Source organism: Anomaloglossus baeobatrachus, chromosome 1 (assembly GCF_048569485.1).
Source record: "Anomaloglossus baeobatrachus isolate aAnoBae1 chromosome 1, aAnoBae1.hap1, whole genome shotgun sequence".
Lineage (NCBI taxonomy): Eukaryota > Metazoa > Chordata > Amphibia > Anura > Aromobatidae > Anomaloglossus > Anomaloglossus baeobatrachus.
The window spans coordinates 617092502-617118486 of record NC_134353.1 but is presented as its reverse complement, the minus strand read 5'-3'; positions in this window follow the sequence as shown (position 1 = coordinate 617118486).

The window sequence follows — 25985 nt, the reverse complement described above, 5'->3', positions numbered from 1 at the left end:
TTGTGTTTAATTAATTTTTTGTTGGTTATTTATTTATTTAAATAAAAAAAAGCTAAAAAAAACCACGATCATATAAAAAAAAATAATTAATTAAAAAACAAAAAAAAAAAAAAAGATGAATTTTAAGTTACAAAAAGAGGATCATAGTGTGTCAAGTGAAATTTATAAATAAAGGTAAATATACCAATTGTGACGTTTGTTCGTTGACATTCGACACATTTTGAGACTCCTGAATGGAAAGCATACTTGTTGATGACCTTGGAATCTCTGGATCTCTTGTGAAGTCAAGTAGATCAAAATACCACAGCCGTGGAACATAAAGATCGGCAGTGGCAGCCCCAGAACGTCGTGAGTCTACTTTAGTCGCGACTTTATTGAGTTCCTTTTTATATACAGTGCGTATGCCTTGTATTTTTTTCTTTATAAGATTTACATCCACATGCTCATTAGGAAAATGTTTTTTATAGATAATAATCAGTTTAAAAAATTATAAATAAGAGACACAATGTTAACGGGTACAAATCACAATAAAAACAACATAAAAAAAATCTAACCCACCTTTTGAAGATAGATACTCTTAAATCGACATAATCCAGAAAACAAACAATAAACAAGACTGATGCTAATGAAACACGAGGCAACAAAGACGGACGCACGAGAGTCACAATATATATGGGATGTAACCAATCAAACACATTAGCAGAACTGGATTGAGCAGGTCAGAAGAATTCAAGGCGTGCAACACTCCAGACAACGTCACGGAGGGGTGTATAGTTTGCCTAATTACGCCCATACAAAAGACAGATTGACCAAAGGAAAACATGTGTGAAGCCTTTTGGACGTCCGCCATGGCCAATCAATATATCGATGAGCGCTTTTGTGTCGAAATCGCACGATGGATTGGCTCGTGTAAAGCAGCCTTTAGCTTGAGTAGCCTCACGCCTGACGCGCTTCTCCTCCCTTTCCAAATGCCCCTCCCCCTTTGAGGTATACATTGATTTATGACTAATGTTTTAGCAAATTTTTATTGTGCTGTATTCAATTGTGTGTGGTTTTAATTAAATAAAGTTATTGTTTTAACATGAATTTGATTTTCTTCCAGGTATGATGACATCACAAGGCACATAACATCACAGTGCACTTGATATCAAAGACCTCACATGACCACAAATGCTATAGAATGTACAAAGCTCTAATCCAGAACCATCTTGTGTCACAGCTTGAAGACGACGGGTCCAGGTAGGCAGAGGTGTATCTAGGCTTTCCAGCACCCGGGGCAAGAATTCAGTTTGGCGCCCCCCATGTGACCAATTATTCATATGTGATTTGCACACTTACAGTCACGTGATGACGAGCTGCTCTTAATAATTCACTCGATGTTCAAAGAGAAACATAGGAAGAAAAGCTAACTGTCACATGTAGGTATGAAACTCATATATGAGTGGAGGGGCCATATGATGACTACTAGAACCAGAAGCAGAGCTGAATCCTGACAGGGAGTATATTACATGCTGCTAGGATTGGGTTAAACTGTTTAATTTTTTTTAAGTAAAGCGCTTCTCCAGGTTTGATATAAAAATCTGCAGTCACTCTGTGTCACTCTGTGACTGCAGACTGCTGAATTCTCACACTGCACACTGTCAGGATTCTCTGGTGCCCGACAGTGAGAGGTTCCGAAAGTATGCGATTTACATACATATGGTCACGTGCCAATAAAAATGAATGGAGTAAGGCCGGACACGTGAAATCATAAAATGGCCAGAAATATAAAAATCTCATACTTGCGCTCACATGACCATTCACTCCCGCCACTGGCACTGGAGAATACTAAAAATGTGCAAGCGCTGTGAGAATTCAGAAGCCTGCAGTCACCTAGAGAGATTAGAAACTTACATCTCAAACCTGGACAAGACACTACTTATAAAATTAAGCAGTATAGCCGAATTCTAAGTAAAGGGATGGTCCAATCTCACAATTTATGTATTGCTACTTGTGTACAGGATCAGAACTAGTAACAGCACCAGAACCCCCAGAGGTACATAAATACATAATTAGAACCCCCATCAATACATAAACACAGCATCACAACCACCAGCAGTACAGAAATACATCAATATAACCCCACCAGTTCAGAAACAGCATCAAAACCTTCTTCAGTAGAGAAATACATCATCAGAACCACAAGCATGGTACATCAATTGTAATGTCAGGTCAGACACATAGACATTTCTATGGCAAAAATCTACAACTTCCAATACATCCTTAAAGGCAATCTGTCACTAGGATATTAACATCTTATCTGAGAGCAGCATAATGTAGGGGTAGAGATCCTGATTCTAGCAGTGTGTCACTTAAGCCTGCTTTACACCTTACGATTACACATACGATATCGTATGCGATCGTAACCGCCCCCATCGTATGTGTGGCACGTTCAATTTGTTGAACGTGTCGCACAATCGATTAAAAGCTGTCACACGTACTTACCTTCCATACGACCTTCATGTGGGCGGCGAACATCCACTTCCTGGAGTGTCAGGGACGTTCGGCGTCACAGCGACGTCACGCGGCAGCCGGCCAATAGAAGCGGAGGGGCAGAGCTGAGCGGGAGGTAAACATCCCGCCCACATCTTTCCTTCCGCATTGCCGGCGGGAGCCGCGGGATGCAGGTAAGCTGTCGTTCAATGTTCCACACTGCGATGTGTGCTGCCTCGGGAACATTGAACAACCCGACGTGCAATATTTGGGAATTGAAAGACGTGCATGCGATGAACGTTTTAACGTTCAATCGCAATCACACGTACCTGTCACACGCTACACCAACACTAACGATGCCGGATGTGCGTCACTTACGACGTGACCCCGCCGACACATCGTAAGATATATTGTAGTGTGTAAAGCGAGCTTTACTGTGCTGCTTAGTGTAGTTTTGATAAAAATCACTGTTTAATCAGCAATAGATTATCACTACAGGACTAATTGGCATGCTGCCAGGTAGACCAGCATATTCATCAGCCCTGTATATCTGCTAGATCTGCAGCAGAGAAAACATGGATTTTATCAAAATGACAGCAAACAACCCAGTAAGTGACACATCGCTGGAATCAGGGTCTCTGTCTTTACATTATGCTGCTCTCAGATGGGGGCACAAAAACCTGGTGACAGATTCCTTTTAACAATGGTAAGTAGATTCTTGGGAGTTAACAGTCATCATCAGACTGCGGACTATACAGGAACTACAGTAAGGTCGCAGTTCCACTTGTGTTTTGCACGGATGAGTGCAATCTGATAAAATATCGAGTGTCCATCTGCAATTGATTTTTCATGATATATTGGCATGAGAAAAGAATTGCAGCATGCTGCGAGTGTCAGAGATTCTCAGCTCACTCACCCATACAAGTCTACGGGAGTGTGTGAATATCGCACTGCACTTTGATGTAATCAGAGTGCAGTACAATGTACGCAGAGAGGCCGTGGTAAGGGGGAAATTACTCCCTCCCTTCGTCTTGTCTGCAGCTGTGATCTGATCGCAAGATCGGATCACAGTCGCATGACACTCGGCTCACGCTCACAGCAGAGCCTGAGTCGGGAGTCATTAGCATATCGCATCTGATGATCTTGCATGGGAAGCAATGCGCAAGTGGGACTGAGGCCTAATGATGAGAATTAGTCACACAGTCCTCTACACTATGTCCCCTTATACTGCCCAGTCTTATACTGTGCCCCTCATCACACTCCCCCTCCTTGCTATGGCTTCACACTATCCTGTCCTGCTATCCCCTTTCCTTGACAGTCGGACTCAGAATTACTGGCTCCAACTACGGGGGCGGCAAAATGCAGCTGTAGGCAGGGCCAGCTCCAGGTTTTTGTGGGCCCTAGGTGAGTCTCAATGGGCCCCATCCTCACATAGACACGCACATACACAAATATGTACACATACAAGCATACATACATATACATATTTAAAGACAAATTCACAAAAATACATATAAACAAAGATAAATCTATACACAGTCATATACACTGACATACACAGACACACATCATACATTACCACAGACACATTACAGATATTATTAATGTGGGGAAGCCGGCAGTAGGCTCACTCACCTACCCCGCTTGACTCCATCCAGCTCCACGTGGCATGTTGCTGTGCCATGCTGATTGGTGGCCATGATTAAAAGACATAGCCACACACACAGAGCACACTGACACTGCTGTATACACATCACAGGGGAGGCTGGGGACATACAGCAATGGAGGGACGACATACCGCTCCAGAGGGGACATACAGTTCTAGAGGGGAGCATTCAGATCTGAGAAGGTATATAGCTCTGGGGGGTATACAGCACTGGGTTGGAGAGAGATACAGCTCTGGGGGTATACAGCTCTTGGGTGGTATACTGCACTGGAGTGGGCGACATACTGCACTGGAGTGGGAGACAAAGAGCTCTGGGAGGTATACAGCACTGGGGTGATGGACAAACAGCTCTGAGGGTATACAGCACTGTAGTGGGGGAAAAACAGCTCTGGGGTATACAGCACTGGGATGGGGGGAACAGACAATTCTGGGGTGCTATTCAGCACTGGGGTCATGGGACAGACAGTTCTGGGGGGTATACAGCACTGGGGTCAGGAGACAGACAGTTCTAGGGGTATACAGCACTGGGGTTGGGGGGATAGACAGTTCTGGGGAGCTATTCAGCACTGGGGTCAGGGGACAGACAGTTGTGGGGTATACAACACTAGGGTCAGGGGACAGACAGTTCTAGGGGTATACAGCACTGGGGTTGGGGGATAGACAAATCTGGGGGTATATAGCACTGGGGTGTGGAGATAGACAGTTCTGGGGGTATATAGCATTGGGGTGGGGGGATAGACAGTTCTGCAGGATATATAGCACTGGGGGGGTTATAGACAGTTCTGGGGGTATACAGGACTGTGGTGAGGGGGATAGACAGTTCTGCGGGGTATACAGCATTGGGGGGTTATAGACAGTTCTGGGGGTATATAGCACTGAGGTGGGGGATATTATAGGCAGTTCTGCAGGATATGTAGCACTGGGGGGGTTATAGACAGTTCTGGGGGTATATAGCACTGCGGTGGGGGGGTTATTATAGGCAGTTCTGTGGGGTAAACAGCACTGGGGGGTTATAGACAGTTCTGGGGTATATAGCACTGAGGTAGGGGATATTATAGGCAATTGTGCAGGGTATATCGCACTGGGGGGGTTATAGACAGTTCTGGGGGTATATAGCACTGCAGAGGGGGGATATTATAGGCAGTTCTGTGGGGTAAACAGCACTGGGGGGTTATAGACAGTTCTGGGGTATATAGCACTGAGGTGGGGGATATTATAGGCAGTTCTGCAGGGTATATCGCACTGGGGGGTTATAGACAGTTCTGGGGGTATATAGCACTGCGGTGGGGGGATATTATAGGCAGTTCTGTGGGCTATACATCACTGGGGGGTTATAGACAGTTCTGGGGTATATAGCACTGCGGTGGGGGGGATATAGGCAGTTCTGCAGGGTATATCGCACTGGGGGAGTTATAGACAGTTCTGGGGGTATATAGCACTGCGGTGGGGGGATATAGGCAGTTCTGCAGGGTATATCGCACTGGGGGGTTATAGACAGTTCTGGGGGTATATAGCACTGCGGTGGGGGGATATTATAGGCAGTTCTGTGGGGTATACATCTCTGGGGGGTTATAGACAGTTCTGGGGGTATATAGCACTGCGGTGGGGGGATATTATAGGCAGTTCTGTGGGGTAAACAGCACTGGGGGGTTATAGACAGTTCTGGGGTATATAGTACTGAGGTAGGGGATATTATAGGCAATTCTGCAGGGTATATCGCACTGGGGGGGTTATAGACAGTTCTGGGGGTATATAGCACTGCAGAGGGGGGATATTATAGGCAGTTCTGTAGGGTAAACAGCACTGGGGGGTTATAGACAGTTCTGGGGTATATAGCACTGAGGTGGGGGATATTATAGGCAGTTCTGCAGGGTATATTGCACTGGGGGGTTATAGACAGTTCTGGGGGTATATAGCACTGCGGTGGGGGGATATTATAGGCAGTTCTGTGGGGTATACATCTCTGGGGGGTTATAGACAGTTCTGGGGGTATATAGCACTGCGGTGGGGGGATATTATAGGCAGTTCTGTGGGGTAAACAGCACTGGGGGGTTATAGACAGGAGGTCTGGGGTATATAGCACTGAGGTAGGGGATATTATAGGCAATTCTGCAGGGTATATCGCACTGGGGGGGTTATAGACAGTTCTGGGGGTATATAGCACTGCGGTGGGGGGATATTATAGGCAGTTCTGTGGGCTATACATCACTGGGGGGTTATAGACAGTTCTGGGGTATATAGCACTGTGGTGGGGGGATATAGGCAGTTCTGCAGGGTATATCGCACTGGGGGGTTATAGACAGTTCTGGGGGTATATAGCACTGCGGTGGGGGGATATTATAGGCAGTTCTGTGGGGTATACATCTCTGGGCGGTTATAGACAGTTCTGGGGGTATATAGCACTGCGGTGGGGGGATATTATAGGCAGTTCTGTGGGGTAAACAGCACTGGGGGGTTATAGACAGTTCTGGGGTATATAGCACTGAGGTAGGGGATATTATAGGCAATTCTGCAGGGTATATCGCACTGGGGGGGTTATAGACAGTTCTGGGGGTATATAGCACTGCAGAGGGGGGATATTATAGGCAGTTCTGTGGGGTAAACAGCACTGGGGGGTTATAGACAGTTCTGGGGTATATAGCACTGTGGTGGGGGGATATAGGCAGCTCTGCAGGGTATATCGCACTGGGGGGTTATAGACAGTTCTGGGGGTATATAGCACTGCGGTGGGGGGATATTATAGGCAGTTCTGTGGGGTATACATCACTGGGGGGTTATAGACAGTTCTGGGGGTATATAGCACTGCGGTGGGGGGGATATTATAGGCAGTTCTGCGGGGTATACATCACTGGGGGGTTATAGACAGTTCTGGGGGTATGTAGCACTGTGGTGGGGGGATATTATAGGTAGTTCTGCAGGGTATACAACACTGTGGGTTACAGGACATACAGCTCGGCGGCTCCTTTCTTCCTCTTTGCGTTGAGCCTAGAATGTATGGGCTCCTTCCAGGTAATGGGAGTGACCAGCTTCATGACAAATTAAGTCATACCTGGACGGAGCCCATACATTCTATCATCTACCTTCATCTGTGGGACGGCAGGGCAGGGCAGTGCACGGTGCTGTTAGCTCCGCCCACAGACAAACTTAACCCCTACACAGCGGTGAAGGCTGCCTTCAGGTGTGGATCTAAGAGCCTGCAGCTGTCGGCATGAGCGCTGCCTGCGGCCCCAGAACTCGGCCGCAGCATACATCACCGTCCTTGCTGAAAGGTGCACGTGCTCCCCCAGCCCCCCCCTAGTTACGCCCCTGCAGGTAGGTAGCTCTTCACTGAACACTGGAGGATCGGGCAACATCGGAGAGGGGTGAAGAAGGACTCGCTGCACAGCACAAACAGCACAGCAGGATGAGGAACAGATCAGCAGTGTGTACTGTATGGACTCATCACCATGATTGTTCCAAGCAATAACTAGCTGCATGTTTTATTTCTTCTTGACCCTTCCACAAGGCTGTCATAGGACCTACAATAGAAGAATTTTCAGGTTCAGACCTAGAAGGTATGTATGTGTGTGCGCGTGTAAGTGTGTGTGTGTGGGTGTGGGTGTGTATGTATGTGTTTGTGTATGTATCATCGCTTCCCAGAACTGCAGCACTGAAAAGGTGTCTGTGTTCCAAGCAATGAAAGGTTGTTTGTGTGGCCCCAGCAATAAAGGGACTGTGTGTCAGTGTCTATTTGACCCCCCTACTAAAGGGGTGTGTGAGGGTTTGTATGGCATCCAGGCAATGAAAGGATCTATTTGTGATGGTTTTTGTGGAGTCCCAGCAATTAAGGGGTGAGCGTTTCTGTCCGCAGCACTGCAGCACTGAAGGGGTGTGTGTTTGTGTATGTGTGTCTTGAGGTGAGTGTGTATGTGTGTGTTTGTGGGGATGTGAAGCCCCGCCGGTGCTGTATCAGTGCATACCTTCAGGGACTCCACGTAGCTGGTGCTGGTCACAGGTAGGGAATCTTCAGTGTTTGATCGTGACGCCACTCTCAGTATTTGCGGTCAGAGGGGACCGCCACTGCAGGTTAGAGGACGCCTGGGGCTGATGGTGGGTGCAGTCGGGTGTAGTAGCCTCCTGAGAGTGAGGCAAGCCCCAGGGCCCTTTGTAAAGCTGTAGTACCACAAGTCGCAGAATGACCACACACAGGCAGAGTGTCTTTCAGGGTTTTTACTCACTTCAGGTGGCAGGGTGAGTAACCCGGGCGTAGCTGGGATGAACCAGGTGGGAACCAGGTATCCTTCCGGCTGACTGTATGAGGGTGACTACAAACTCGCCTTCCTTAGCCCTTGGTGGTTTGGGGTGACCCCGACTTTGAGTCCCTATGGGGGTCACCCAGGGAAGATGCTCCAAGCCTCTCTCCCCTTCTTGTGTTGCCATGTGCTTGTTCCCCGGGCCAGGCCACTCCAGCCTCTTGCCTCCTGTGACCTATGGGCCCTACTTGCGGTTACGTGGCTGCGGCTTTTGGTTGTTGTGGTGTGGGCTGTAAGAGCCCCACACCGGCAGGTTTAGCAGGGAAAGGTGAATCTATCCTCGCTTCGGGATCTGCCGCCCGGTTGGGCCTGGTGCTCTCTAGAAGTCTCCTTACTTCCCACTCCGTGCACTCTCTAGCTGAAGCTGGCTTTCAGGCAGCACTTCTAGTTGACCGTTCTCCCCCGTCTGTAGTCACTGCGCGGGCGCTGTTAGACAGCATCAGCCCCACAGGTCTGCTCCTCACTGAGCCCTCTGGAGTTCTCCTTCTAACTGACTCACTGCTCCTCCTCTCCTGTTCTTGCCTACGCCACCTAGCAACCAGACTCTCCACCACACCCCTTGAGAGGAGATGGAGGCTTTTTAACCCCCTGCCACTATTCCAGTGGAGGTATAGGCTTTGCCCCCTCCTGGGATCCCCAGGGGTCCTCTCATGGGTACATGTGTGAGACCTGATCACTATGCGCCTGTGTTCCACACCCCGGTCAGCCTTCTGGATTACCTGTATTGTACTGTCCCCAGCATGGGTGCAGTACTCAGTGGTGCCTGACCAGGTCAGGGGCGCCACATTCCCCCTTAGTTATCACCAGCACGTCCTCGGGCTGCAAGACAACATTTTAAAATGCATAAAACATTAAAACATGTAAAACATTTAAAAGCACCAGGTGTCAGACATCACCACCCTCCACCCGCAAGTCCGTTAACCCACCCAAAACCCTCTCAGGAGGCAGGTCACCGGTCCTGTTGGTAACCAGGTCTGGGCCATCTACTTCCCCAGACCTTTCCTCCAATCTTCCTCTCCCGTTGGCCGCGACTTCAGCCACTTCTGGCAGGATGTAGAGGCGGCTTTCATGGGCTGGTGGTTTCAGGGTATACCTGGCCTGGTGGATCCGCGCCGTCAGCCTCTTCTGGCAGGATGCAGAGGCGGCCTCCACAGTTGGTGCTGACCAGGTACCCTCTTTGTGGTGGTGAGCCAAGGCCCCATAAACAGGCGTGCTCTCTGGTCGCAGGTGAGCCAAGGCCCTTTTCTACGGACGGGCCCCCCTGGTTGCAGACGAGCCAAGCCCCTAAACAGGCTGGCCCTGGTGGTGGTGCCACTGGTGTAACTATTTACACTGCGAGAGTTTGTGGCTATAGCAAGTTCATAGCCTTAAGTTTATTTCTCACAATAGTTTTTGTGGGCACATTCTTGAACTTTAAAACGTTGCAAACAAAACTTTCAAAACTTTAACTTCTGTACTTCTTTTCTGTACTTTACTTTACTTTTTACTCCTCTTTTTCACTAGGGCGAGGGCACGTCGGGCACTGGCACCTGTGACTTTCCTGCTCTTTGTCTCTGTCTTCATCTGTAGGATCTTTATCTTTCCGTTCTTGGTCTTCATCTGTTTCTACATCTGGTTCTTTATCTCTATCTTGTCTTTCTTGTCTTTCTTGTCTTTCTTGTCTTTCTTGTCTTTCTTGTCTTTCTTGTCTTTCTTGTTGCAGGGGATGGCTGTAAGGTTTGTTGGGACATAGCGTTACGCCCAGAGCATACAATCCTCTTTCGCCTTGATGCAGGGTGAACTGAACGGAATCTCCCATCTTTAGATTTCTGCAAGGGTGTCCTCTTGGCAGATGAGCGTTCACATCTCTGCGGTTTACAAATATCCCTTCTTTTATTCCTGGTGCTACAATGAAGCCATAACCACTTTTCAAGTTGAAATCTTCCACTACGCCATAACACAGGGGTCCTCTAGCCTGGGCTTTGGACTCTCTCAACATACGCTTCTCCTTTAGGTCTCTGGCGGTGACTGCTCTCTGTTCAGGAGACTGTGGTGCTGGAGCAAACTGTGTTCTTCTGCGCCGTGTCTTGCGGGCTGGATCCATGCCTGTGGGCTCCCAGGTGAAGCTCTTAGGCAGCTCTTCTTCTGCAGAGGGGGTCAGGTCCTCCTCGTCCCAGCGGGAGTATGGCAGCATTTCCGGCTCTGAATACACATCTGCTACTGGTGGCACTGGAGTCGGAGTCAACCCTTCTGCTTCCTGGCCTCCTCTCCCCCTTAGTTCTTCCTGGCACTCCAGCTGTGGCAGTGCCGGGGATGGCTGCTCTTCGGCCGGCCCAGGTGAGGGACTCCTTGGTGTAGCTGCTGCAGGAGTTAGCAGGAGACTCTTTGGGGTATGCGGAGGGGGTATGTACTGGCTCACCAGCCATTGTGGAAATTTGGCCTCCAGGTCAGCCTTCATCTGCCAATATGCAGGGTCTTCACCCACCGTGGGCTGCCTATCAGGAACCTCTGTGGACCGGGGAGCGGTGTCTGCTCTGGCCTTACAGGCCGGGGTAAATGCTGAGGTAGTCTTTTCTTGGCGGGCCGCGCCTGGCATGGCGGCGGCCTGGTCTTGGAGGGCCGCGCCCTGTATGGCGGCGGCCTGGTCTTGGCGGGCCGCGCCCGGGATGGCGGCGGCCTGGTCTTGGCGGGCCGCGCCCGGGATGGCGGCGGCCTGGTCTTGGCGGGCCGCGCCCGGGATGGCGGCGGCCTGGTCTTGGCGGGCCGCGCCTGGCATGGCGGCGGCCTGGATCAGTGTCGCTGTTGCAGGGGGCTCTGTGCAGGCTGGGCTGGACGTCGCTGCAGCGGTCTGGGCTTGGCGGGCCGCGCCCTGTATGGCGGCGGCCTGGTCTTGGCGGGCCGCGCCCAGGATGGCGGCGGCCTGGTCCTGGCGGGCCGGGCAGGGCATCGCTGCAGGGACTGGGTCTTGGTGGGCCGAGCAGGGCATCGCTGCAGCCGCTGGGGCTTGGAGGGCCGCACCTGGCGTGGCTGCGGCCTGCTTCAGCGTCGCCGCACCGGACGCCTCTTCAGGGACCGCGGACGTGGCAGCAGGGGTCGGGGCACTTGCGCGGGCCGGGGCATCATTCGACTCACCCGTTGTTGGTAGCACTGGGGTCTGCGTCGTCGCCATCCCGCCTGACACCCGGCATGCAGCTCTCCCTTCATAGGCCCGAACCGCCGCGGTCAGCTCCTGCAGTTCCATCCGTTCCTCCCGAATCTGCTCCACGACCCGGGTCTCCAGCCGGTTGCAAAACTGGGCCAGCTCTCGGTACCACCAGGCAGCGGAGCCTGGTTCTGGGTTCCTGCGGTCAGACGCCATTTCTTCTGCGCCGTCTTCTGCACGGTCTCCCAGCAGTGGACTCTTCGCTGCCTCCTGTAACAAGCTGTCCAGTTTCTGCTCTGCCTCTTTCAGCAGCTCCTCTCCCAGCAGCAGGCTTGTGGCTTCCTTTCCTTCCCGCCGTCTCTCGGCGCTTCCACTCTCATAGCTGGCAAGGTCAGAACTCTGCAGGGGATCTCTGGGTAGCCACACCTCTTCGTGGGCGGTAACTTCTTCCAGCGCGGGCTGCTGTTGTTTTTCAGCGCGCTTTTCATGGTGGCAATATGGCGGCGCTTCCAATTTTTCAAGCGGACCGCCTAGGCACATGGTCACCTGTCTGAACAGGTCTAGTCCTTATCCTGTTCGTGACGCCAGATGTGAAGCCCCGCCGGTGCTGTATCAGTGCATACCTTCAGGGACTCCACGTAGCTGGTGCTGGTCACAGGTAGGGAATCTTCAGTGTTTGATCGTGACGCCACTCTCAGTATTTGCGGTCAGAGGGGACCGCCACTGCAGGTTAGAGGACGCCTGGGGCTGATGGTGGGTGCAGTCGGGTGTAGTAGCCTCCTGAGAGTGAGGCAAGCCCCAGGGCCCTTTGTAAAGCTGTAGTACCACAAGTCGCAGAATGACCACACACAGGCAGAGTGTCTTTCAGGGTTTTTACTCACTTCAGGTGGCAGGGTGAGTAACCCGGGCGTAGCTGGGATGAACCAGGTGGGAACCAGGTATCCTTCCGGCTGACTGTATGAGGGTGACTACAAACTCGCCTTCCTTAGCCCTTGGTGGTTTGGGGTGACCCCGACTTTGAGTCCCTATGGGGGTCACCCAGGGAAGATGCTCCAAGCCTCTCTCCCCTTCTTGTGTTGCCATGTGCTTGTTCCCCGGGCCAGGCCACTCCAGCCTCTTGCCTCCTGTGACCTATGGGCCCTACTTGCGGTTACGTGGCTGCGGCTTTTGGTTGTTGTGGTGTGGGCTGTAAGAGCCCCACACCGGCAGGTTTAGCAGGGAAAGGTGAATCTATCCTCGCTTCGGGATCTGCCGCCCGGTTGGGCCTGGTGCTCTCTAGAAGTCTCCTTACTTCCCACTCCGTGCACTCTCTAGCTGAAGCTGGCTTTCAGGCAGCACTTCTAGTTGACCGTTCTCCCCCGTCTGTAGTCACTGCGCGGGCGCTGTTAGACAGCATCAGCCCCACAGGTCTGCTCCTCACTGAGCCCTCTGGAGTTCTCCTTCTAACTGACTCACTGCTCCTCCTCTCCTGTTCTTGCCTACGCCACCTAGCAACCAGACTCTCCACCACACCCCTTGAGAGGAGATGGAGGCTTTTTAACCCCCTGCCACTATTCCAGTGGAGGTATAGGCTTTGCCCCCTCCTGGGATCCCCAGGGGTCCTCTCATGGGTACATGTGTGAGACCTGATCACTATGCGCCTGTGTTCCACACCCCGGTCAGCCTTCTGGATTACCTGTATTGTACTGTCCCCAGCATGGGTGCAGTACTCAGTGGTGCCTGACCAGGTCAGGGGCGCCACAGGCATATGTGTCTGTATGTGTGTGAGCATCAAGTTGAGTGTGCATATGTTTGTGTGCATATGTCATATTGTATATTAGATTGTAAGCTCCTAGGAGCAGGGTGTGTATATATTTTTCTTTGTAAGATTAGCGCTCCATAGCTTATAATTACTAGTGATGGGTCAATAGACTTTCGGGTTTGGATTAGTTGTACTGAATACTGAGTACTATTTCAGTATTAATGAAGAATAATTAACCTAATGCAAGTCAATGTGGAACCCGAGCATTTTTTTTTTGAAGATGTCCTTAAAATAACACTCGAGTTCCCCATTGACTTGCATTAGGTCAGTTATTCGTGATGAATACTGGAATAGTACTGGGTAGTCGATCCAACAGTCCAAGCCCGAATATTTTACTATTCGCCCATCACTAATAATTCCATATAAATATATTGCAATATGCAGCAGGACTGACGTGATCCAGGGAAATATCCGATCGCCAGAACTGGGGTCAGGAAGGAATCCCCCCCCCCCCCCCCCCCCGAGGCAGAACTCTCCAGGGGGTTTCTTCGCCTTCCTCTGGATCTTTGGGTCCAGTGCCTCTCAGCTGGTCCCCAATAATTGTAGCTGGTTCTGTAGTCCACACGGGGCTCACCTGAGAGGCACTGTGACCATTGTGTAATTTCTCATAGGGCCAGTATACCTTCAATACAATGCTGCTTATTGATCTTCTAATAAAAAACAAACATAGATTTAGATATATATTGTGTTGTGTGGTTTTTTTGTCTGAATTTCTCCTTACACAGTGATAATGATGGGAATGATCACTACTACCCTGAATATACCACAACTAGAATCGGGCAGTATAGAGGAGTCAATACAGAGAATAGATGTCATAAATTCAACTCCTGTCCCAAATTACACTACAATTATTATGGGATTCAGTCTCTGTGATTGGGGCACTAACATTGTGCACTACATACTACCTGAAAGAAGAATAAAGACCGAGACATAGAGCAGCAGAATACCCGAGACACAGGATCTTGTATACAAGTAAAAAAATGACTAAAGAGGTTCAACAAGCAGAGAGGTGGCCCCCGGAGGCAACCAGGAGGGGGGCCGAACTCAGCAATGGTCACTATTCAGAGGAAACAGACAACATTTATTAAGTGGCAACCCCTACTTTATGCATATTGTGCCAAGATGGAGCGATTTGTGCCAATTTGTTAACACTTGAAGGCGTCTTAATGAAAGTGGCACATTTGGAGCCATCTAATGGACACTTGTTACGTTTGTTCAGCAGCGCCTTTGTACTTGCAACCACTAGGCCACTGCTGGAAAGAGAACTAAGAAACCAATGGTAAGACATGGGGTGGATGTGGCTACACAATGTATTACAAAACCTGCATTATGGATAAGATTAGGGGCAGGTTGGCAAATTTTAACTTGAGGGACAGTCATGAAGCAGTGGCCAACAAGTTGAGGCAGCCTATCTTTTGCCGGCTAACATCTGACTGCTGCATTAACCCTGCTATGCACGTCATGAGTCGTTTCCCTGCCTTTGATGTGAGCTCATACGCCGATCCTGAATCTTTCCCTGCAGATAAAAGCTGAATTACTCAGTCTTCATCTGCCTCTAACAGCCATGGGTGGAGTGGCACTCCGTCTGTGGCTGTTAACCTGTTAAATGCTGTTGTTAATCTCAGATAGCGGCATTTAATGCATGCTGGCAGGGGGCATGCTGTTCTGAGTCCTCATTGGCGTGCAGTCGTGGGATATTGATGAGATGATCACATCTATGAAGCGCTGTGCTGTGGAATTAATAGTGCTAAATAAGTGAGTAAAATAAATAAAATAAATGTCATAACAGCCATTGGTCAGTGGATGAACCCCGTGTCTGTCACCATGGTACTCCTGTGATAACCAGCCAGTGGCCGGCATTCATAGGAGACTGTGATTTCTTCTGTATACAGCATTGCTGTATATAGAACAAGTGGTCTTGCAGGTTCAAAGTACAGTACAAATTAGAAAAAAGTTTTAAAAATATGAGTTCACATCACCCTTTACCACATTAAAAAAAAAAGAAATAAAATAAAAAATACACATATTTGATATCACTGTGTTTATATAAAAGTCCAATCTATCAAAATATAAATTAATCCAAACAGTAAACCGTGTCATCAGAAAAAAATCAAACTGACAAGATTACCGTTTTTTAGGCCTTTGCAGCAACAGAAAATAATTGTAATAACAGGCAATCAAAACATCATACAGTGCCGACAAGTAGTATTCAACCCCCTGCAGATTTAGCAGGTTTACACATTCAGAATTAACTTGGCATTGTGACATTTGGACTGTAGATCAGCCTGGAAGTGTGAAATGCACTGCAGCAAAAAAAGAATGTTATTTCTTTTTTTATTTTTTTTTTAAATTGTGAAAAGTTTATTCAAAGGCTCATTTATTATTCAACCCCTAAAACCACCAGAATTCTGTTTGGTTCCCCTAAAGTATTAAGAATAGAGTTGAGCGCGGTTCGTGGTTCGCGGTTCTCCAGTTCGCGGTTCGAGTGATTTTGGGGCTGTTCTAGATCGAACTAGAACTCGAGATTTTTTGCTAAAATTCGATAGTTCTAGATACGTTTGAGAACGGTTCTAGCAGCAAAAAGCAGGGCTTTTTACAGCTACAGTGTGCAGGAGCCATCGCTGGCAGCCTGCCACAAGCTGGTAACTAAGATAAACATCGGGTATCCAACCAAAGCGCTTTGGTTAGTAACCCGATGTTTATCCTAGTTATGTGCAGGAAGCCCACACTCAGCTCGCTCCGCCCCCTCCTGCCCGCGGCATGTACACACGTACACACACACACACACACACTCTGCACACACACTCTGCACACATGGCCCCGCTCGGCTTACCTGCGGTGATGAAGTCCCGCCATCCCGACCTCAGCGCTGTCACTGTCCTCCATGGCCGCCGCTTGTCACATCACCTTCTCTCGCTTCCGACCCGAGACTGACTAGCGGTGACGTCACGGGCCTCTCGCGATACTTGGCTGTGAAGGCGGCGGTCATTGAACTCAGTGACAGGTGCTGTCAGTGTGCTGGAGATCAGCGCAGGTAATGTACCTCGCTGACAGCAGCACTTGTCATGCCCTGCAGTGACCTGGGCTTACCCATTGATGTTAGCTCAGGTCACTGCATTGCTCTCCCAGCCAATGGGGAACATTCTGCTCTTCATTGACTGGGACAGTGTGGATCGTCATGGCAACCCCTTGGATTACACCAGACCTGGATTTGTTTTTCTTTCTAATAAATTGGTTAAAGAGGGAATGTTTTGGGGAGTGTTTTTTCAAATAAAAATGTGTTTGTCGTCTATTTTTTTTTATTACTGACTGGGTTGGTGATGTCGGGTATCTGATAGATGCCTGACCTCACCAACCCCAGGGCTTGATGCCAGGTGACATTACACATCTGGTATTAACCCCATATATTACCCCGTTTGCCACCGCACCAGGGCGCGGGATGAGCTGGGGCGAAGCACCAGGATTGGCGCATCTAATGGATGCGCCACTTCTGGGGCGGCTGCGGCCTGCTATTTTTAGGCTGGGGAGAGTCCAATAACAATGGACCTCCCTAGTCTGAGAATATCAGACCCCAGCTGTCTGCTTTACCTTGGCTGGTGATCCAATTTTGGGGGGACCCTACTTTTTTTGTGTAATTATTAATATTTATAAAATAATTATAAAAAAAGAGCCTGGGGGGACCTCCACATTGGATCCCCAACCCCGGTAAAGCTGCCAGCTGTGGTTTTCAGGCTACAGCCGTCTGCTTTACCCTAGCTGGCTATCAAAAATGGGGGGACCCAACGTCATTTTTTTTTTAACTATTTTTTAAATAGAAAAAATTAATGGGCTTCCCTGTATTTTGATTGCCAACCAAGGTAACGGCAGGCAGATGGGGGTGGCAACCCATAGCTGTCTGCTTTATCTGCGCTGAGAATCAAAAATACCGCGGAGCGCTACGTCATTTTTTTTAAAGATTTATTTTTACAGCACTGTGATGTCCAGCAATCAAAATACAGGAAAGCCCATTTTGTTTTTAGTTATTTAAATAAATAATTAAAAAAAATATATGGGCTCCCGCTGCATTTTTTGTATTGCTAGCTAAGGGTAATCCAAGCAGCTACTGGCTGCTAACCCCCACTGCTTGGTGTTACCTTCACTGGTAATGGAAAATCCAGGGAAACATTTTTTATTTTTTTTGCCAAAAAACTACAAAAAAAGGACGTGAGCTTCGCCATATTTTTGTATGCTAGCCAGGTATAGCAGGCAGGTGCTGGAAGAGTTGGATACAGAGCCAGAAGATGGCGCTTCTATGAAAGTGCCATTTTCTGAGGCGGCTGCAGACTGCAATTCTCAGCAGTGGGGCCCAGAAAGCTCAGGCCAACCTGTGCTGCGGATTCCAATCCCCAGCTGCCTAGATGTACCTGGCTGGACACAAAAATGGGGCGAAGCCTACGTCATTTGTTTTCTTATTATTTCATGAAATTCATGAAATAATAAAAAAAGGGCTTCCCTTTATTTTTGGTTCCCAGTCGGGTACAAATAGGCAACTGGGGGTTGGGGGCAGCCGTACCTGCCTGCTGTACCTGGCTAGCATACAAAAATATGGCGAAGCCCACATAATTTTTTCAGGGGGCAAAAAACTTCTGCATACAGTCCTGGATGGAGTATGCTGAGCCTTGTAGTTCTGCAGCTGCTGTCTGTCTGTATGGAGAAGAGCAGACAGCAGCTGCAGAACTACAAGGCTCAGCATACTCCATCCAGGACTGTATGCAGAAGTTTTTTGACCAACAAAAAAATGACGTGGGCTTCGCAATATTTTTGTATGCTAGCCAGGTACAGCAGGCAGCCACGGGCTGCCTCCAACCCCCAGTTGCCTATTTGTACCCGGCTGAGAACCAAAAATATAGGGAATCCCGTTTTTTTTAATTATTTCACTTATTTCATGAAATAATTAAAAAAAAAACGACGTGAGCTTCGCTCCATTTTTGTGTCCAGCCGGGTACAACTAGGCAGCTGGGGATTGGAATCCGCAGCACAGGTTAGCCCGAGGTTTCTGGGCGCCTCTGCTGCGAATTGCAGTCCGCAGCCACCCCAGAAAATGGCGCTTTCATAGAAGCGCCATCATCTGGCGCTGTATCCAACTCTTCCAACAGCCCTGAAGCCGGGTGGCTTGTTGGGTAATCATGAGTTAATACTGGCTTTGTTTTACTAGCTAGTATTAAGCCAGAGATTCTTAATGTCAAGCACGTTTGACCCAGCCATTAAGAATCTCCAATAAAGGGTTAAAAAAAGACACCACACAGAGAAAAAATACTTTAATAGAAATAAATACACAGACACATTAGAGACTCCATCTTTATTACCCCCTGTCAGCCCTCCACGATCCATGGTCTTCTGTCTTTCTCGCTCAACAAATGCAGCTCTGCTCCATCACTGCTGAATGGGGGAAGACGCTGCTTCCCGTGCAGAAATCACTCCGTGATGGCTGCACGGAAAGCAGCTTGCAGCCTTCACGGAGTGAGAGATCAGTGCTGCTGGCGCTGACAGACGCGTTACCATAGCAACAGGGCTCCGATCATGTGATTCCCGGAGCCGCGGTTAGCGGTGACGTCACCGCTAACTGCGTTGCTATGGCAACGGTGATCTCCGTTAATGACCTGCTGTGTCAGCCGGTCCCTAACAGAACGGGGAGTTGACCGTGTGCTATAGCATGTCGCCGGTACACGGCGATACACAAATGTGCACCGTGTACTGGAGAGATGCACTCGCAGGTCCTACATGATGCGTCATAGTCATGTGACCAGTCTGTAGCCAATGAGATAATAGCCACGTGACTGGTCACATGGCTACTTTGACGTCACGATAGGTCCTGCATCACTGATTGCAGTGCCGGTCACCGAGAGGGTTCAGCGATCATCGGATGGAATAGCGGCAGGAGACAGAGTGCAGGAGGGATCGCGGGAACCGGTAAGTGTTATGGCAATGTTTATTAACTATATGTGTACATTTATAATGCATTTGTATGTGTTTGTGATTGCCTCCCATTATAGCCTATTGGTTCGAGTTCGGTTCGTCGAACGTTCGACGAACCGAACTCGAACGGGACCTCCGTCGGTGAACCGACCTCGAGCCGAACCGCGAACGGTTCGCTCATCTCTAATTAAGAAGTATTTCAGGCACAATGAACAATGAGCTTCACATGTTTGGATTAATTATCTCTTTTTCCAGCCTTTTCTGACTAATTAAGACCCTCCCCAAACTTGTGAACAGCACTCATACTTGGTCAACATGGGAAAGACAAAGGAGCATTCCAAGGCCATCAGAGACAAGATCATGGAGGGTCACAAGGCTGGCAAGGGGTACAAAACCCTTTCCAAGGAGTTGGGCCTACCTGTCTCCACTGTTGGGAGCATCATCCGGAAGTGGAAGGCTTATGGAACTACTGTTAGCCTTCCACGGCCTGGACAGCCTTTGAAAGTTTCCACCCGTGCCGAGGCCAGGCTTGTCCGAAGAGTCAAGGCTAACCCAAGGACAACAAGGAAGGAGCTCCGGGAAGATCTCATGGCAGTGGGGACATTGGTTTCAGTCAATACCATGAGTAACGTACTCCACCGCAATGGTCTCCGTTCCAGACGAGCCCGTAAGGTACCTTTACTTTCAAAGCGTCATGTCAAGGCTCGTCTACAGTTTGCTCATGATCACTTGGAGGACTCTGAGACAGACTGGTTCAAGGTTCTCTGGTCTGATGAGACCAAGATCGAGATCTTTGGTGCCAACCACACACGTGACGTTTGGAGACTGGATGGCACTGCACACGACCCCAAGAATACCATCCCTACAGTCAAGCATGGTGGTGGCAGCATCATGCTGTGGGGCTGTTTCTCAGCCAAGGGGCCTGGCCATCTGGTCCGCATCCATGGGAAAATGGATAGCACGGCCTACCTGGAGATTTTGCCCAAGAACCTCCGCTCCTCCGTCAAGGATCTTAAGATGGGTCGTCATTTCATCTTCCAACAAGACAACGACCCAAAGCACACAGCCAAGAAAACCAAGGCCTGGTTCAAGAGGGAAAAAATCAAGGTGTTGCAGTGGCCTAGTCAGTCTCCTGACCTTAACCCAATTGAAAACTTGTGGAAGGAGCTCAAGATTAAAGTCCACATGAGACACCCAAGGAACCTAGATAACTTGGAGAAGATCTGCATGGAGGAGTGGGCCAAGATAACTCCAGAGACCTGTGCCGGCCTGATCAGGTCTTATAAAAGACGATTATTAGCTGTAATTGCAAACAAGGGTTATTCCACAAAATATTAAACCTAGGGGTTGAATAATAATTGACCCACACTTTGATGTTGAAAAATTATTAAAATTTAACTGAGCAACATAACTTGTTGGTTTGTAAGATTTATGCATCTGTTAATAAATCCTGCTCTTGTTTGAAGTTTGAAGGCTCTAACTTATTTGCATCTTATCAAACCTGCTAAATCTGCAGGGGGTTGAATACTACTTGTAGGCACTGTATATGTCATGCTCGCAGGGCAAGCAGCAGGTAAGTTGTTCCACTGGACCAAAGGCACTGAGTACTGACCTGGAGGAGCAAATCTGAATGGCTACCGAGTCTTCACTAAAGACACTGGAGGTGCAACTAGGCTAACATGCTGGTAGGTAGCTGACAAGGGCAGCCCCAGGGGATCACGGTGCCCCGGCGGCTGGCACCATGGATATACTACAATAGTCTCTGACATTAGGAGCAGCAGCTGGTATTGTAGTTTCGGCAGAGACGGGTAGTTGCAGTAGCAGCGGCTGAGATGGGTAGTTGCAGCAGCAAAGGCCAAGATGGGTGGTTGCAGCAGTGAAGGCCAAGATGGGTGGTTGCAGCAGCGAAGGCCAAGATGGGTGGTTGCAGCAGCGAAGGCCAAGATGGGTGGTTGCAGCAGCGAAGGCCAAGATGGGTGGTTGCAGCAGCAGCGCCCGGTAACATAAAAGAGTTGCTGTGTGGACAGTTGCAGCAGCAGCAGTAGTAGGTATGGATAGTGGCAGCAGCAGCAGAGTCATCATGCACTAGAACACAGAAGAGCAACAATAATACAGCACACAGTGCAATAATCGTAGCAGCGGTATAAAGAGACCTGAGAACTAGTAATGTTAGGAACACGTTGCCCAGGTACCCCCACCTCCCTAAAGGGAAGAGTGCCTTAAATACATTGCCTTCCGAAAGTATTCGGCCCCCTTGAATTTTTCAACCTTTTCCCACATTTCAGGCTTCAAACATAAAGATAAAAATGTTAATGTTATTGTGAAGAATCAACAAGTGGGACACAATTGTGAAGGTGAATGATATTTATTGCTTATTTAACATTTTTGCAAAAAATAAAAAACTGAAAATTGGGGCGTGCAATATTATTTGGCCCCTTTACGTTAATACTTTGTAGCGCCAACTTTTGCTGCGATTACAGCTGCAAGTTGCTTGGGGTATGTCTCTATCAGTTTTGCACATTGAAAGACTGAAATTCTCGAGCTGAGTGAGGTTGGATGGAGAGCGTTTGTGAACAGCAGTTTTCAGCTCTTTCTGCAGATTCTCGATTGGATTCAGGTCTGGACTTTGATTTGGCCATTCTAACACCTGGATACACTTATTTGTAAACCATTCCATTGTAGATTTTGCTTTATGTTTGGGATCATATTCTTGTTGGAAGACAAATCTCTGTCCCAGTCTCACCTCTTTTGCAGATTCCAACAGGTTTTCTTCAAGAATGGTCCTGTATTTGGCTCCATCCATCTTCCCATCAATTTTAACTGTCTTCCCCGTCCCTGGTGAAGAAAAGCAGGCACAAACAATGATGCTGCCACCACCATGTTTGACAGTGGGGATAGTGTGTTCAGGGTGATGAGCTGTGTTGCTTTTACGCCAAACATCATTTGGCATTGTACCCAAATAGTTCGATTTTGGTTTCATCTGACTAGAGCACCTTCTTCCACATGTTTGTTGTGTCTCCCAGGTGGCTTCTGGCAAACTTTAAACAACATTTTTTATGGATATCTTTGAGAAATGGCTTTCTTTTTGCCACTCTCCCATAAAGGCCAGATTTGTGCAGTTTACGACTGATTGTTGTCCTATGGACAGACTCTCCCACCTCAGCTGTAGATCTCTGCAGTTCATCCAGAGTGATCATGGGCCTCTTAGCTGCATCTCTGATCAGTCTTCTCCTTGTTTGAGATGAAAGTTTGGATGGACGGCAGGGTCTTTGTAGATTTGCAGTGGTATGATACTCCTTCCATTTCAATATGATCACTTGCATAGTGCTCCTTGGGATGTTTAAAGTTTTGGAAATCTTTTTGCAACCAAATCCAGCTTTAAACTTCTCCACAAAAGTATCACGGACCTGCCTGTTGTGTGCCTTGGTCTTTATAATGCTCTCTGTGCTTTAAACAGAACACTGAGACTATCACAGAGCAGGTGCATTTATACAGAGACTTGATTACACACAGGTGGATTATATTTATCATCATCAGTCATTTAGGACAACTTTGGATCATTCAGAGATCCTCAATGAACTTCTGGAGTGAGTTTGCTGCACTGAAAGTAAAGGGGATGAATAATATTGCACGCCCCAATTTTCAGTTTTTTATTTTTTACAAATGTTTAAAATAAGCAATACATATAGTTTACCTTCACAATTGGGTCCCACTTGTTGTTGATTCTTCACTATAAAATTAAAAAAAATTATCTTTATGTTTGAAGCCTGAAATGTGGGAAAAGGTTGAAAAATTCAAGGGTGCCGAATACTTTCGCAAGGCTCTGTACCTATGACTGAGAGGTACTTCCGAGTTAGGGCATACTGGCCCATTAACAAAGCAGGCGTGTCAGCGCATGTTCCCTAACGACACTCTCAGGAGACCCGTGCAGCATGCATAGGCCCCGAGAGTCGGCAGCAGGAGTCGGGGACGGGGCAGTCACTGCCTGGGAAGAGGGGCAGGACAGTGTGGGGATACCGGTACAGGCACTACAGTGTATACCCTAAAATAATATCAATAAAAATGTTAGCTCGGGGTGCAAAAATCAAGCCCTCACACAGCTCCATATCCCAAACATTTAAAACATTACAGCTCTGGGAAGTTCAGATTTTTTTCACCAGTTAAATTAAACAAAAACTATAAATATTTGGTATCTACATAATCATATTGATCTGAAGAATAATAATGCTAGGTCAGTTTTATGATAAAATGAATGCTGTAAATAAAAAAAAAAAAAACAATTGCAGAACTTCATTTTTTTGCTATTTCAGCACACTTGGATTTTTTTTTTTTTCCGCTTACCTTTACTTCAGATGATAAAGTATATAGTGGAATTTAAAACTACAAGTTAAGGCCGCTTTACACGCTACGATTTATCTGACGATCTCATTAGCGATGTGACTCGCCCAGATCGTTCTTATGATTTGCCGAGATCGCACATAGGTCGTTTAGTAGCGGTCACAAGTAACAATCTCAGAAGCGACGCAAAATCGTTCAGCGATATATTGCTTGACCAAGGAGGTCGTGTGGATGTTGTTCGTCGTTTGCAGGGTGTCAAACGTACCAATATGTCTGCTGCGTTCCAAACGATGAACAATATTTTGAAACTGAATGATGTGTCAAAATTCAACGATTTTCAACCTATTTGCGATCGTTCGGGGTTGCACGTAGGTGTCACACACAATGACGTCGCTAACGATGCCGGATGTGCGTCACGGAATCCGTGACCCCGACGACATATCGTCAGATAAATCGCAGCGTGTAACGGGGCCTTTAGACTTGCATTGAGAAATGACCGCCAGCATCCCCAGCAAACAATTGAGTGATCCGTCAAGTAATAAAGTGCAGAAGACGACCACCGCGGCGCTGAGAAAAGAAGATGACAGTGGCTGGTAAATGTAATACTAGGGGCAGGGAACTTAGATTAGTAACACAACTCCAGCTCTAAAATAAAAAAAAAAAATAATCCGTCTTTCATAAACTTCCATGTTAAAAAAAAATAAAAAGAATGTGCGTGGTCAACAATGCTGGTAAATGGTCTGGGATTAAACTGGTTAAGCTGAGCTATCATGACAGGCACAACATGAAGACATCCATTGGTTGAATTTTTTTTTTAAAGATTTTCATATTTTTCGAACCTTGCCATACCTCTTTAATGGAACATGCTAAACCTTAATATCTATAACAATTAATGGAAACTGTTACTAATTTTCCAATGTAGTATGATTGATAAATGCAAAAGGAGTAATACATTTCTTAACTAGCACAGTTCATATGTGTGAATTGCTCTGTATACCCATGGTATACAATCGTACATTGCGCGCCATCACTATGCTGTATTCTTTCAGCGTAACTTAGACAAGGTGACATTTATAAACTTCGGTCTCGCTTTGTGGTAGCAGTTATTTGCTACAAACAAACCAAAGTAATATTTTACTTGGACTAATGACCCTTCTATTTTATGAGAAGCAGCTGTCAAATTTGAGAAATGAATCTGTCACGAAGCAAACACACTGCAACCCACTCCTCTGTATATAGAATATTTTAATACTGTTTTGTTACAGTTGCTGGCAAAGTCCTGTGAATAGATTAATAGGTTCCTGTCCTTAATATACCAAGGAAAGCTGACAGCAACAGTTAGGCAATTTTGCTTATATCAAGGGAATGATTTACAAAAATGTGCGACTTTCTACAGAACAAAACTGGTGCTTTGTAAGAAGAATAGTAGCTTCAGATTGTGCAGAACATTGCCTGTGACATTAGCTGAAATACGCGAACAGTATCCATGAATTGTATGATTGATCTTCTGATAATTACTTTATTTCCAACATTAGAATGGTCACTCCGCTACCATAATGCTGTATCCTTCTCCATCTGAAATACTTGGGCGATAACACTCTTCATGATGGAAAGAATGTGTAGAATGAGGGCAGGGGGCTGGAATATACTTAGTACATTTAGGTATACATGATGTGCTATTAGCCATTAGAATAGTAGTGTGGGGATAAACTACCCTTTTGCCAGAAGAATTGTAGTTTACTGTTTAACTTTTGGCAAGGTTTAGTCACTATTGTTTATGCCTTTCTTTAAAGGGAATGTGTCATCAGAAAATGACCTATTGTTTAAATCGGGAAAGAAAATTTTTTTTAGACCTGCTCACCGTCAATGGAGTATGCCTGTTTTAAGTCCTCCAGTGAAGTTCCTTGTTCCCAGCACGGCACTACGGCAGCCAGCCACACAATATATGAGAAGCAGAAAATGGAGAAAAGGATCCAGCCCGGACTCCAAACAAGAGATGTGTAAAAAAATGAACTTTTAATCCATCCTTAAAAATACAAAATATGACACTGGCAAAATCGTACTGACAAAAAAAGGGGCTAGCGGTGAGGACAACGCGTTTCGGCGGAACACCTTTCTCAGGTCTTAAACAGAGCTACATAAGTTGGGTATCCCTAAAGTGAGAGGAGACTGAGAGGATGGATCGTATGATCCAGTGGAGAGACAAGAGAATGTGTCAAAAAGGAGTGACCTAACCAATCTTAATAATTATATATTATCATCAATGATATTCCCGAGGAAATGTTAGGGGCAAATATAATTATGCTGTTGAAATCAAAGAAAGATCCTATGGACGTTTCG